The sequence below is a fragment of the Acinonyx jubatus genome, chromosome C2 (assembly GCF_027475565.1).
Source record: "Acinonyx jubatus isolate Ajub_Pintada_27869175 chromosome C2, VMU_Ajub_asm_v1.0, whole genome shotgun sequence".
Taxonomy (NCBI): Eukaryota; Metazoa; Chordata; class Mammalia; order Carnivora; family Felidae; genus Acinonyx; species Acinonyx jubatus.
Window position 1 is genome coordinate 79,500,644 of NC_069384.1, and position 12,844 is coordinate 79,513,487.

At 49.2% G+C, this 12,844-nt stretch overlaps 1 protein-coding gene across 4 annotated transcripts in view; it reads right to left on the reverse strand.

The window, feature by feature from the left end:
- The window catches only part of ST6GAL1 (ST6 beta-galactoside alpha-2,6-sialyltransferase 1), a 120,231-nt gene extending 118,127 nt beyond the window's left edge, over nt 1-2,104 (reverse strand). For all 4 annotated transcript variants that reach the window (XM_053221088.1, XM_027061220.2, XM_027061221.2 and 1 more), the window contains exon 1: nt 1,632-2,104. The gene's annotated coding sequence lies outside the window, so the exon portion shown is untranslated. The remainder of the gene's footprint in view (nt 1-1,631) is intronic.
- Between the last annotated feature and the right edge of the window lie 10,740 nt (nt 2,105-12,844).

A 12,844-nucleotide genomic window follows, 5' to 3' on the forward strand; every position in this document is an offset into this window, starting at 1 on the left:
TCCCAAATGAATAAGAACTCTTAAAAGAGATAATGGAAGGGTGCAGCTTTCCATCTGAATTACTTTCTTTGTTTAACTCTGTTCTAGGGCCACTGATTTTTAGACTAACCTGGTTGTGCCTTTGGGGGCTGTCAAGGCCAGGGGCAGTGTGGGAATTGGGAGACCCATACTCAAATTCTCTTTCCCATTTCACTGGTTTAAACTCCCGCAAGGCATTTTCCAGGCCAACATTACCCGCTTGTAAAATAAGAGGGTTCCCTAGATCCCCTTTAGATCCTCAGTAACAGTGGTTTGGAGCTGAAGGCCCTCCAGTTCTCCCCAGGGACAGGTTTAACCTCCAGAGGGACTGGCGGCCAGTGAGCTCGGCAAGAGCTCTCTAGCAGCGGTGCCTCCATGCCTGCACACCCCAACCCCCACCCCCCACTCCAGCAACCTTAGGGTCTTACTTCTGCACCAGCACCATTCCCTAACAGGCCAATGCACCCACCCACCCACTTCACGGCTGCCCGAGCAAGTCTGATGAACCAAAACCTGCCAAGGTGAGCAGAGCACATGTAAGCAAAGCAAAAACAAAACAAACAAGAGCCCTCTTATCTGGACCTCGGAATTTCTCTCAAACTGACCTAACTGAAGATAAGAGCGTCCCTACCCAGAACAAGAGGCCTCGGCTGGCCTCGCCTGTAAAAACTAAAAACGCAAAGCGAGTCTCAAGCCAAAAGGGGCCAGTGCCAGACGCAAGGACCTACAAGGCAAAGCTCAAGCAAAGGGCTGAGAAGACCAAGACCGCGCTGGGCGCTGTTTAAATTGGACTATTGTTTCTGCAGTCTGGGGAGGTGCTCGCCATCTCCCAGCAGGGGCAGTCGCCTGAGTGCAGGGACAATGGTGCACTAGGCACGGTCTTTTTTTGGAGAGGGACCCAAGGGCCCTTAATTCAACCCCGGTGCGCTGGAAGTGAGGGGCTGCCCTGGTCACATCCAGTAATGCACCACGGCCGGGGACAGGCTCTCGGCCTGGGGCAAAGCTTTTTGTAGACGCTTTCGTGTTTTGTTTTCCCCTTTTGGCAGACTGGCAGTTTGGCCTGAGGGCCAAGTGGTACCTTTTCAATGTGTCTGTCGTCCTCCTCTGGCCAGGGGCGCCCCTAGCGCCTCTCCCTCCCCCGCGGCTTGAGACAATGGCCCGGTTCCGCAGGGCGGCCGTTCCGCGGCCAGCCGGGCGCCGGGATCCCCGCGCAGAGCGCACGTGCGTTTGTTATGGTGCCTGAGCCCCCACCCCCGCCGCAGGCCTCAGTTTCCCGGTCCTTAAATCTAGCGGCGGGAATGCGCAGGAACCCGGAGCGCGCGGGGCGTCCAGCACCTGACCCGTGGCGCGGTGCGGGAAGCGGGGCTCCCGGGGGCCGAGCGCACGTGGGTTTGTTGTGGGTCCGCAGACTCGCGGAGCCCCGGGGGAAAGCCAAGGCGGTCCCCGGGCCGGGAGAAAGCCAGAGACGGTGGCCAGCCGGCCGGCGAGACTGCCGAGGCGGCGCTGGGCACCGGCTCCGCGCGCCCCGCCGCCCCGCTCCCCTCCCGTGCCCCTTCGCACACACCTCCGCCCGGGCCCCGGGCCGCGCCGCCGCCCTGCGCACCCCTACTCACTCGCTGAGCGCTCGGCCGCCGGGGCTGCGGCCCCTCCGCCCGCTCCGCGCCCTCGCCGGCCCGCAGCCGCTCCCTTTGTTAGCGCCCGGCAGTGCCCCAGATGTCTTCCCCAGCCCGGCCCGGCCCCGCACTCCCCTCCCCCAGGTGCCGCCCGTCTCTGCGCGCCGCGGCCGCAGGGGAGCCCGGCAGCTGGGAGCCCGGCGCCAGGTCCCGGCAGGAGGGTCTGCTGGGGAGGAGCGGGGGACTGGGGCTGAGGGGTGGAGGGGACGGCGAAGGAGGGAAGAAGAGCGCGGCGGAGGGGCGGGGGAAGCGAAGGTCTCCGTTATGCAAATAGTCGGGCCGACGGGGTGGGTCCCCGGTCGCACGGCGCCCCAGACACCCTGGCCTCGCCCTCCGGGGGTCGCCCGCGGGCGGGCCTCCGGGTTAGGGGTGCCGGGTTAGGGCACCTCGTGATGCGGGGACCCCGCTTCCACCACCCCCCACCGCCACCGCCACTGAGGAAGGCGGAAGGAGGAACGAGGGGAGGGGCGACGCGGAGGGCCGGGATCCCCAAATGCCGACTCTCCCCACTACGCCCCAGGTCCCGGAGGGTTGAATGCTACACTCACAGGCTTTCCGTCCTCACCAGCGGGAACTGTAAATCCTGACTCCGCTACCGACTGCCTGTGTGACTGAGCAAGTCACTTAACGTCTCTGAACGCTTCTTATGTAGGATATAAAACGGCAAAATCTCTTTCACGGGGTTTGACCCGATCCTGCCCAACACCGGGCGTCGCATGTGCTAGGTGCTCACAAACACTGCAGATACTAGAGGAGTGTGGCCCCCAAGCTGCCTGCAGGCTGGCGGGACGGGAGGCCTCAGGTGCGGTGTTGAAGGGAGCGAAGTTCCTTCCTTTCACTGGGGCTGAACTGGGGCTGCTAGGGGAAGGCGTGCACCGCCTGTGGAGCAGCTGTCACTGCTGTATACCGACCATCCCCGGTGCCCCGGGGGGCGCTGAGACAGAAAACCGCCCCACAGGAGGGCCAGAAGCAGCCTTGGGCCACCACTCCAGTTCCCATAGAGAGAATGGAACCACCGGTAGCAACAATCATCACCCAACTGAGTTTTGAGCACCCACTTGGCACGAGACTATGTACTTGGAGGGAAAGGGGGAGTGGAAGTCATTTGGGCCCTCTGGGAACACACAGTGTGGGGAACACTCCCAGCGCCTGAAGCCCTGACACAGAACTCTGTCTCCAAATTGAGGTGACCACTCCCCACCACCAACTCAACTTGGGAAAGGGGAGGTCACATCCTCCTCTCATCCCTCAACACCCTTCTTCCAGGTATTGCTACCTCCCTTCCCCTCCTGCTAGGCTGCTGGCTGGCCGGCTGCTGAGGAAGCGTCGCTGCTGGGTCCACGGAGCTCCAGTTCTAGGAGGTGCCGCACAGAGTGAATTCAGATCTCTACCACCAACCAGCTGAGTATGGGTTTGGGTCCCTCAGCCTCTCTGAGCCTCTTTTTTTTTTAATGTTTATTTATTTTTGAGAGAATAGGGGAGGGGCAGAGAGAGAAGGGGACAGAGGGTCCAAAGCAGGCTCCCCACCGTCATTGCAGAGTGCCATGCCATGCTCTGTTGGAACCCAGGAACAGTGAGATGATAACCTGAGCCAAAGTCTGACGCTTAACCAACTGAGCCACCCAGGCGCTCCTCTCAGAGCCTCTTTTGAGCCTCTTTCCTCTTCTGTATCATGGAGATATTAATGATGGTGTTGTCTTCAGGATTATGTGAAATGAACTGTATGAAGCCTTTGGCTTAGTATCTGGCATTTGAAAGGTGCTCCTAACGGTAACCGTAACGTGAGTGAGTGAAAGAAGACAAACTCATGAGACTACTTCTGGGAGGATGCCATATTGGAGATTTCAGACTTTAGTCCGAGAAAATTGGAAGCTCTTGAAAGATTTCATCCAGGGGCATGGCATGCATCCTTGTGTTTTACACTGATTTTTCTGCCAGCTTCCTGGAAAGTGGATGGCAGGAGCAGAGACTGCGAGCATGGGGCACAGAGACCAGTTTGCAAGCTGCCATCAGTGGAGATATAATAGGAACTGGGGCAATGACAGCAGGAATGAAAAAAGAGGACATGCAAATAATACCTACCATTTGGGGAGCAAAAGCAATTTGCTTATTATATTGCCTCTCTTTTTCATACCATATGTGGGGGCCTTACCCTATCGTATGAATAAGAAAATTGAAGTCACCGAGGAAATGAAAGAGCTGGAATTTGAACGCTTTTCCACATGCGTGGAGAGCCTTAATCATTTCCTTCCTCAGTATCACTTTTATGTCAACACTGCTTAAGACTCAAGAACAAGGAGACGCCGGGCTGGCTCCATCAGAAGAGTATGCCACTCTTGATCTGGAGGTGGTAAGTTCGAGCCCCACAAGTATAGAGTAGAGAGATTACTATGAATAAATAAGTAAATAAGTAAGTAAATAAATAAAAAACAAACTTTAATAAAAGAGAAGAATGGGGCACCTGGGTGGCTCAGTCGGTTAAGTGGCCGACTTCGGCTCAGGTCATGATCTCATGGTCCGTGAGTTCGAGCCCTGCGTCGGTCTCTGTGCTGACCGCTCAGAGCCTGGAGCCTGTTTCAGATTCTGTGTCTCCCTCTCTCTCTGACCCTCCCCCGTTCATGCTCTGTCTCTCCCTGTCTCAAAAATAAATAAAACGTTAAAAAAAAAAAGAGAAGAATGAAGAACAAGAAACAGAGGAGAGACTATTTTTTAGCTCCCTTCCCACTCCATATGACTCTTTATAAGAAGAGCTACAGCCAGATTACAGAGAAAACAAAGAAAGAGGCTCACTCCGTATTCTTGGCTTACAGGGCCAAAGTGACCACAGATGACATGAAAAGCCCAAGAAGTTTTGTTTTGTTTTTTTTTTTTTTTACTTTATTTATTTTGAGAGACAGAGAGAGCACAAGTAGGCGAGGGTCAGAGAGAGAGGGAGAGAGAGAATCTCAAGCAGGCTCTGAGCTGTCATCATAGAGCCCAACACGGGGCTCCATCTCAGGAACCATGAGACCATGACCTGAACTAAAACCAAGAGTCAGACCCTTAACCAACTGAGCCACCCAGGTGCCCCCAAGAAGTTTCTGGGGCTGTGAGGCAGATGCGTGGACGGGTAGGGAAGATCTCCCTGGAAGATGTCCAGGGAAGGAGCAGCTGTGTGTGGAGTTATTCCTTTTGGGGGCCCCTCCCCCAAGGTTGCAGTTGGGGTCCTCTGACCTACAGATGAGAGGCAGGAGAGGGATGGACCTGTCCTCTCCAGCCTATGAGGCTTCCTCATGTATTGTCTCTAGGGCCCCTGACTTGACAGGTTATTTTTCTTAGAAGTATAAATACCTAATTTCCCTCTGGACACTACCTCAGCTCCCCACCCCCATGACCTCAGTCTTTGCCCATGAATAATATTTTAAGTAATGCCTTTCTTAGTCATCATTTTAGGCGGTTTACTGGCTAATACAAATAATGCCCTACTTTATAATGTTCACTTACAGTGAGCCGCTCACAGACATGCTGTTTCTAGCACTCTTAAATTGGAGATGGTGGTATTGCACAGTCTTATAAGGAATAAGGAAAGCACCGGAGGCTGAAAATATCTTCCCAAACCCTTCTGCCTCATCTCTCTCCAGATGCTCATGTCGAACCTTCGATGGCGTCCACAGTTCTCTGCACGCTTTCAACACCCACAGTCCAGTATAAGGGCGGACTGAGGGCTAAAGGAACTGCCGTGTGGTCTACCTGCGCCCCCTACCTTAGACTTTAGTGCTCTCAGCTTCAAGGCTAAAGATACCTATGCGCAGCGAAGTCTAAGGAACCCAAGTCACAAAACAAATAGAGGAACAGCATGTCTGGGAGAACAACACTAGGGGCAGAGGCTGGACACTAGAGATGGGCCCCTTGGAAGGACTACAGCCACAAGACAGGGAAATGGCTGGGCCGACCGTGCCTTGTACAGCAGGCAGTGGCCTTGCAGCCTCAAGACCTCAGCGTTAGATATGGGCATTGGGTAAGCAGGTGTGGGCTTGGAAATGGGCATGTCATGGTGGACAAGCTTTCATTGGACTGCACTTCACCCAGTCAGCTTCAGTGTCCAGCCTTGTCCCAGGAGATACGAGGAGAAACCAAGTCCCAATTCTCAAATTACTTGTGTTTTAGCAAAATATCTTTTGGTCCAAATAATTAACACAAATTGCTATGGATTGAACATCTACTGGGTGCAAGGCAGCCTATGTGCATGTTCTCACATAATCCTCACCTGGGGGAGGGGTATCATTCTGGAACCCTGGTGTACCTAAGTCTTCTTAGGCGACTCTTCCTGTTGTCACCTAAAGGCCAATCTTAGCATGAAATTAATGTATAGGAGGCAAGGGTATGGTTATAAATCTCACGCTAGGAACATTAAAAAGCGAGAGAGGTCTTCCCTGCAGGTTTCTTAAGGAGACAAAGTGGTGTCACAACAAACATCAAGATGCAAGGCTTCCTAGATATCCACTTACAACATCCCTTTTTCTGAATTCCACGCCTGACATCACCTTCACACATTTCTGCAGAGGCCTCTTCAGCATCCCTCTCCCTCCTATGATACTCCTCCAGCTCCCCCCACCCCCACCTCCCAAGTCCTTCCCTCTAGGGGTCTCCCTTAATTTTAACTAGCCTCTCTCAGTGACCCCAAAAGATGTGAGAAAAAGAGTAGGAAGCTGCAAAAAAAAAAAAAAAAAAAAAAGACAGTGTCCATGAATATAGATCTTTACATTTACAAATGGCTTGCATATACATTATCCCACCTGAGCCCTTTTCAGACTCAGAATAACCTGAGAAAACTGAGGCTCAGAGATAAAGTGAGTTGCTTAAAGTCCACTAGTGAGTGTTGAGCTGCACCTTGAAACCTAGGCCTCTTTCCTTCAGACCACATCTGGCCCAGGGCTGCAAATGCCTGGACAAGCCCATCAAACTGTCAGTAACACTTCCCCAGCTACAGCTGCCAAAACTGTCGCCCTGGTGCCCCAGGGCAAGACTCAAGCCATGCCCAGGAGACCCGAGTCACCAGCAATGGAAGGAAGTGCAGGGACGAAAGGACTCAGAAATCAAAGATACTTGTAATAAATTCCTTCAAAAAGATCCAGGAAATTGGCTTCTCTCAAGTGACTTCTATCAGAACAAAAGTGCAAAGTCCTGTGTATTTATTACCTGAGGATGACCTTCTGAATAACCCACAAATAATGGTCAGGCTTCTTGCAAGAGAGTGCCTGGGTCAAAGAAATGTCTTTGAAATTAACAAATGTTTTGAGGGGGGAAAAAGAAACTATCCCATGCCTGTTGGTGATTTCTCCCAAACCTGTCTCTGTTGGTTTTGGGTTTTTTTTTCCTAATTTTATAGATCAAATTTGCTTTAGGAAATTTAGAAAAGTCAGACAAGTACAAAGAAGCAAGGGGGAGGAAGATATTGTCAGCCCATCAGCCACAGGCAGAATTAACCTTTTGGCCTATTTTCTTCCAGTTATTTGCCATGCATTTTTCTACAACTGTTCATAGCTGAGATCATGATATATAAAAATGATATCCAGCTTTTGTCCCCCATTTAAAGCATAACAAACATTTCCTGTATGTATATAATAGTACATGTATTCATTCCCTTTAGCCCTTATTAGATGCAAGGCAGACATTCTTAGGCAAGTTGTTAGTGGTTTATTGCACTATTTGTCGGCTGTATGAGAGACAGTTTAGGGGCTAAACTGACTCACTGACTGGAGTCGGGCTGCCTGGGTTTGAATCCTGACTCTGCCACCTCCTGGTTACATGACCTTGGGCAAGTTAATTTACCCCTCTGGCTCCATTTCCCTACATATAAAATGAGGATCGTAGTATCTGCCTCACAGAGTAGTTCTAAAGATTAAATGAGTTAATTACATGAAAAGTGCTTAGAATAATAAATGGCATGGTAAGCGCTAAGTAGTAGCTATTAGCAATCTATGGTATATGTGGTCACATCATAAATTATTCAGCTATTCTCTTGCAGCTGGACAGTAAGATTGTTTTCAATTTTTCCACTATTATAGATAGTCCTATAAACCATTTACTGCATGCATTAGTGGAGGAAATGCAGATTGAAACTCTGCTGTGGAAAAATTCGAATGCCAAGATAAGGTATTGAGAAATTCAGGATAAATGACCCAGGAGAAAAACTCTCCTTGGAAGGAGGTATCCAGTCACCTTGAAGAGATGACATTTAATTCTATGGCAAACATTTGTTGAGCTCTGTGCACCAGGAAAGGGTCTTGGCTAGATCAGGGAACACAGAGACGAAAAGGGGACACCAAGACGAACAAGAGAGAAGACTGAATCTCAAGGAGCTTTATTCAGTTACAAAAATATCACATTTGTTATGTCCAGGAGTGAATTTTCACCATGACATATCTCTATGGTTCACTTATGTGGACAGGGATTACAAAACGCCTGATTTCAAAGGACCAATGCAGTAGGAAATACAGAGACGGCCAGTCTTCCTTCACGCCCTTATGGAGAGGACTTGATCAAGAACCCCTATTTCACAGAAGAGAGGCGCCTGGGTGGCTCAGTCGGTTGAGTGTCCAACTTCAGCTCAGGTCATGATCTCACAGTTTGTGAGTTCGAGCCCAGTGTCGGGCTCTGTGCTGACAGCTCAGAGCCTGAAGCCTGCTTCAGATTCTGTGTCTCCCTCTCTCTCTCTGCACCTCCCCACCTCCTGCTCACACTCTGTCTCTGTCAAAAATAAATAAACTTAAAAAAAAATTTTTAAAAAGCCACCAACCATGCCTAAGTATAGGAGTGCTGCATGGCCAGGGGAGCCCTCTCTCCCGATATTGTCCTGAGTGAGGGACCCTTTGCCGAGGAATTGTGAGGTTCAGATGGCTCAGACAGGGCTGCAGCCTCAGCCACATTCTTGCTGACTCTCATCACCTACAGTTAATGGGCTACAAACAGCTGGACAATAACCTTTTGGGAAAGGCCACATTTCCCATCACTGAGATAGTTCCTAAAGTTCAAATGTCTCCTGCAAAGCTGCATCAACTTTCCAGCCCCTCTTTGTATAGGGTACAATGCAAAACCTTTTATACCATGAGAAACCTGGGTATACAGTTGCAGCCTTACCCTGCCAGGAGTGGGTGTGGGGATCGGTGATTTGAATTAATCCATAACCAGCCCTGCTAAGGCCTAAACGTGTGGACAATCAGATAGGCATTTGAGGAAGCACCGATGAGGTTCGGTGCAGGAAGTAGCCTCTGAACAATGTCACATTATCCATTACAGTCCTTCTTCAATGACATCATAAAGCACTCAACTGTCAAGTTCAATTAGCAAGTAGGTGGTCTATAATGATAATTGCAGCCTGTACCTCTCAACCTAAATGGCTCAGAGCACCACAAAGTCATGACTTGAAGGCCTTAGAATGACTCCACCCAGGAGGCAGGGACACCAGGGTAGGCCCGCTTACGTGGAAAATGTGTGTGTGTTTCTAGAGTTTGGAGGAGGTGAGGTACAGACACTTGTACTAAATATATACCATTGTGTTTAAAGTGTTGTATCACATTGGCTTGGGGTCCTATCAAACCAGCTGTAATTCCAGGGAGCACGAGATACCTTCTATCACACCTCTTTGGCCAATTCCTCTGTGAGGCCTTTCTCAAACTCACAGGAAGGATGGATAGTTAGGAAACTCATTTCCTTGCCCAAAATAGACACAAAGTTGCTAAGTTCACATTCAGAGTGAACTACACAGGAGAGATTTTTATTTGTAGAATCTGGGACTCATGGTTGGGTTAAGAAGAAAGGGGCACAGTGCACCTGCTTGATTTTAATCTACTCCCTTTAAAATGTGTTCCTCACATAGAGGACTCCCAAGGCACTTTCCTATACACCTTTCAATTGAGGTCTAATTTACAGATAAATCAACTGAGGCTTAGAGACTCAAATGGCCTGCCAAAAATGAGCCAGCTAATAAGTGGCAAAGTTTGGACTAGCGCTGACATCTTCTGCCTCTGTTATAGATGCTAATAAGAGGCCACAGGCAGCCCAGAAAATAGAGAGAGAACCAAAGACTTAAAAAGCAGAAACTTCTACGGTCCAGCCTCCCATAACGAGGCGCCTGAGAGAAATCAGGCCTTGCTCATTATTTTCCAACTTTTCATAGTGGTCAGGGATCATTAGGCTGGGTTTTCAGCCTGTCTCTTCAAAGGGCTAAGAAAAACATATCAGGTGATAAATGGAGGTGGTAAAGAATGGCCAGAAGCCTCGTGGAATGTTCTTGTTTCTGCTGGGAAGAAGGAAGTCACTCATCTGAGGTAGCTTTGTGTGACCATAGACCCCTGACGATACATTTCCTTCACTTCAGCGTTTTTGGCACAGAGGGTAAGGAGGCATTACTGCTTCCGAGATCTCATGAGCTAAAAGAAGTGATAGTTCTCAGTTATTGATTACTGAGGTGAAATGGAACATGTTAAGATTAGGATCTGGATATTCCCAGATGATCTGAGAGATAATAACGACCTCCTCAAACCACAGAACCGGGAACCGAGCTCTGCCACAGCTAATCCGCACAAAGACCCTGTGCGTGCACATCATTAGCAGCATTTGGAAACGAGATAACTGAGGCTTAAGGAGTTTGAATAATTGGCCAAAGGCCACATATCTTGTAAGTGGCAGAGCTGGGGACTGAACCAACACGTACATGACTTCAAAGCCACTCTTTAACCACTGTGCACATCAGTTTTTCCTTGGAAGTGGAGTGATGTGAGGTTGGTCTGACTCATCTCTCCATTATCTCTGACTTATTTATACTTTTTCGTTTCTCTGAAATGTCCTCTTCATCTCGCTATGCCTGAGTGAACACGACCCCTCCCCTAAGGTCTAACTCCAGCCTGAGCTTCGGCAGAAAGGCTTGAGTCCCAAACCATCTCCTTCTTCTCGAAAGTCTTAGAAACACTTGTAGAATTTCCCAGGACTGTGGTTTTTTGTTGTTGTTGTTCATTAAATATACAACTATATGAGGTCGTTTTTAAGTCTATTTATTTATTTTGAGAAAGAGACTGGGAGGGGGCAGAGAGAGAGGGAGAAAGAATTCCAAGCAGGCCCCTCACTGTTAGCACAAAGCTTGACACAGGACCCGAACCATGAGACCGTGACCTGAGCTGAAACTGAGAGTTGGACGTTTAATCGACTGAGCCACCCAGGCGCCCCGAGATTTGTTTTTCTTTTTTTAAGTTTATGTATTTATTTTGAGAGAGACAGAGACAGTGTGAGTAGTGGAGGGGCAGAGAGAGAGGGAGAGAGAGAATCCCAAGCAGGCCCTACACTGTCAGCACAGAGCCCACTGCAGGGCTGGAACTCATGAAACTTTGAGATCATGCCCTGAGCTAAAACTGAGAGTTAGACTTGACCGACTGAACCACCCAGGCGCCCCAAGATTTGTTTTTTCTTAATATGCTTTCAAATAAATAAACATTTGATATCTCATAGAAACACTGTTTTATATCAACAAATCCACAAATCAGGACACATCATCCTTTAACAGATTCAGAGGTGTGAATTGATTCAGTTCAGGATCTTCTTTCTCCGCCATTCCCCAAATGTGGACCCGGAATCACAGGGGTATGGAAGTGGGGGTCCCTCCTGGCTTTATCTATGGAAACAGGAAACAGGAAACAGACCATGTGGCAGTGGCTCTTCAGCAGGCTTTGGGACCAAGCAAAATGGAGAATGATCTCTACAGTGCTTTTTACTAGCCAGGTGGCTTCAAGAAAGACCCTTAACCCCTCCAAGCCTATGAAGTATAGTGTGTGAAAGATTGCAGGAAGGATCAGCAATAATGCTGTTATGTGCACCAAATAGCTACTCAAAATATGGTAGCTATTACGTTTATTAGACATGACCCCAATCAAAAGGAGGTAAACAACTAACTTCCCTAGGGTCAATTCAGAAAAGAACATGAAACGCTTTTGGTCTTACTTAAAAATTCAGAAAAGAACATGAAACACTTTTGGTCTTACTTAAAATGCCTCCTTCTTCTCTCTTCTTCTAATCCCTTGTAAAAATTCAACATTGTAACTGCAATTACCTACTGTTAGTGTCCCTCCAAAATTCACATGTTGAAAACCTAATGACCGAGGTGATGGTATTCCAGTGGAGGTGGGCCTTTGGGAGGTGATTAGGTTGTGAGACTGAAGCTGTCATGAATGGGATTTGTGTCCTTATAAAAGCTCCCTGAGAAAGCTCCATGCCCCTTCTGCCTCACGAGGACACAGCAAAAAAGAGGACCATCTATCAATCAGGAAGCTGGCCCTTGCTAGATACTGAATCTGCTGATGCCTTGAGTGTGGACTTCTCAGCCTCCAGAACTGTGACAAATAAATTTCTGTTCCTTACAAGCCATCCAGCCTATGGTATTTTAGTTATAGTGGCCTGAACAGATTAAGACACCTACTTTATGAAATAAACTCACGTCCATGAGAAAAGTAGCACTGCTCCTTAGTTTTCGAAAGATTCCTGCTCATACCTGACATACTGAAGAAGAAGCAACAGAGAGAAAACTTTCTTCAGCCTTGGACTGAATCAGAAGGCTAGAGGCAACGGGAAGGTCTTGTACGAGGGGTTGCTCATCACCATGTGAGAGAAACGTAAGGTATTACTGGGAGATTTTACCACATTCACGGAATGTCAAAGGTTATCTCATTTCCCTCATGAGGAAACACAGTGGTAGAGAAACCTCCCCTGTGGTGCACAATGACAGCGCCCAAGGCAGAATCTGGTCTCTCGGTGCTCAGATTTCTTTCACCCTTCCAACCATCAGTTTAGAAGCATTACCGAGTACTCCCAGCACACTGGCTCTCAGGGGTGCAAGGCAGGGAGGCGAGGGCCCCAGCCCTGCAGGACTTCACAGGATGGAGAAGCCATGCCTCACAGGAGACACAGCCATGTGGGAACAGCTCAAGACTTTCATGATCCAGAGCTAAGTGGGGCACCCAGGCCTAGGCAGCCCCCGCCATACAGGAAGTATACTTGCTTCATTCATTGTTCCATCTCCGGTCCCTAGAAGAGTTCAACTAAGGCAACGCCTGTAACTGTGAATGCAGTTCATGGACTCCGGAGCCAAAGGGACTGGGATTGAATCCCAGGTCACTCAAGGAATA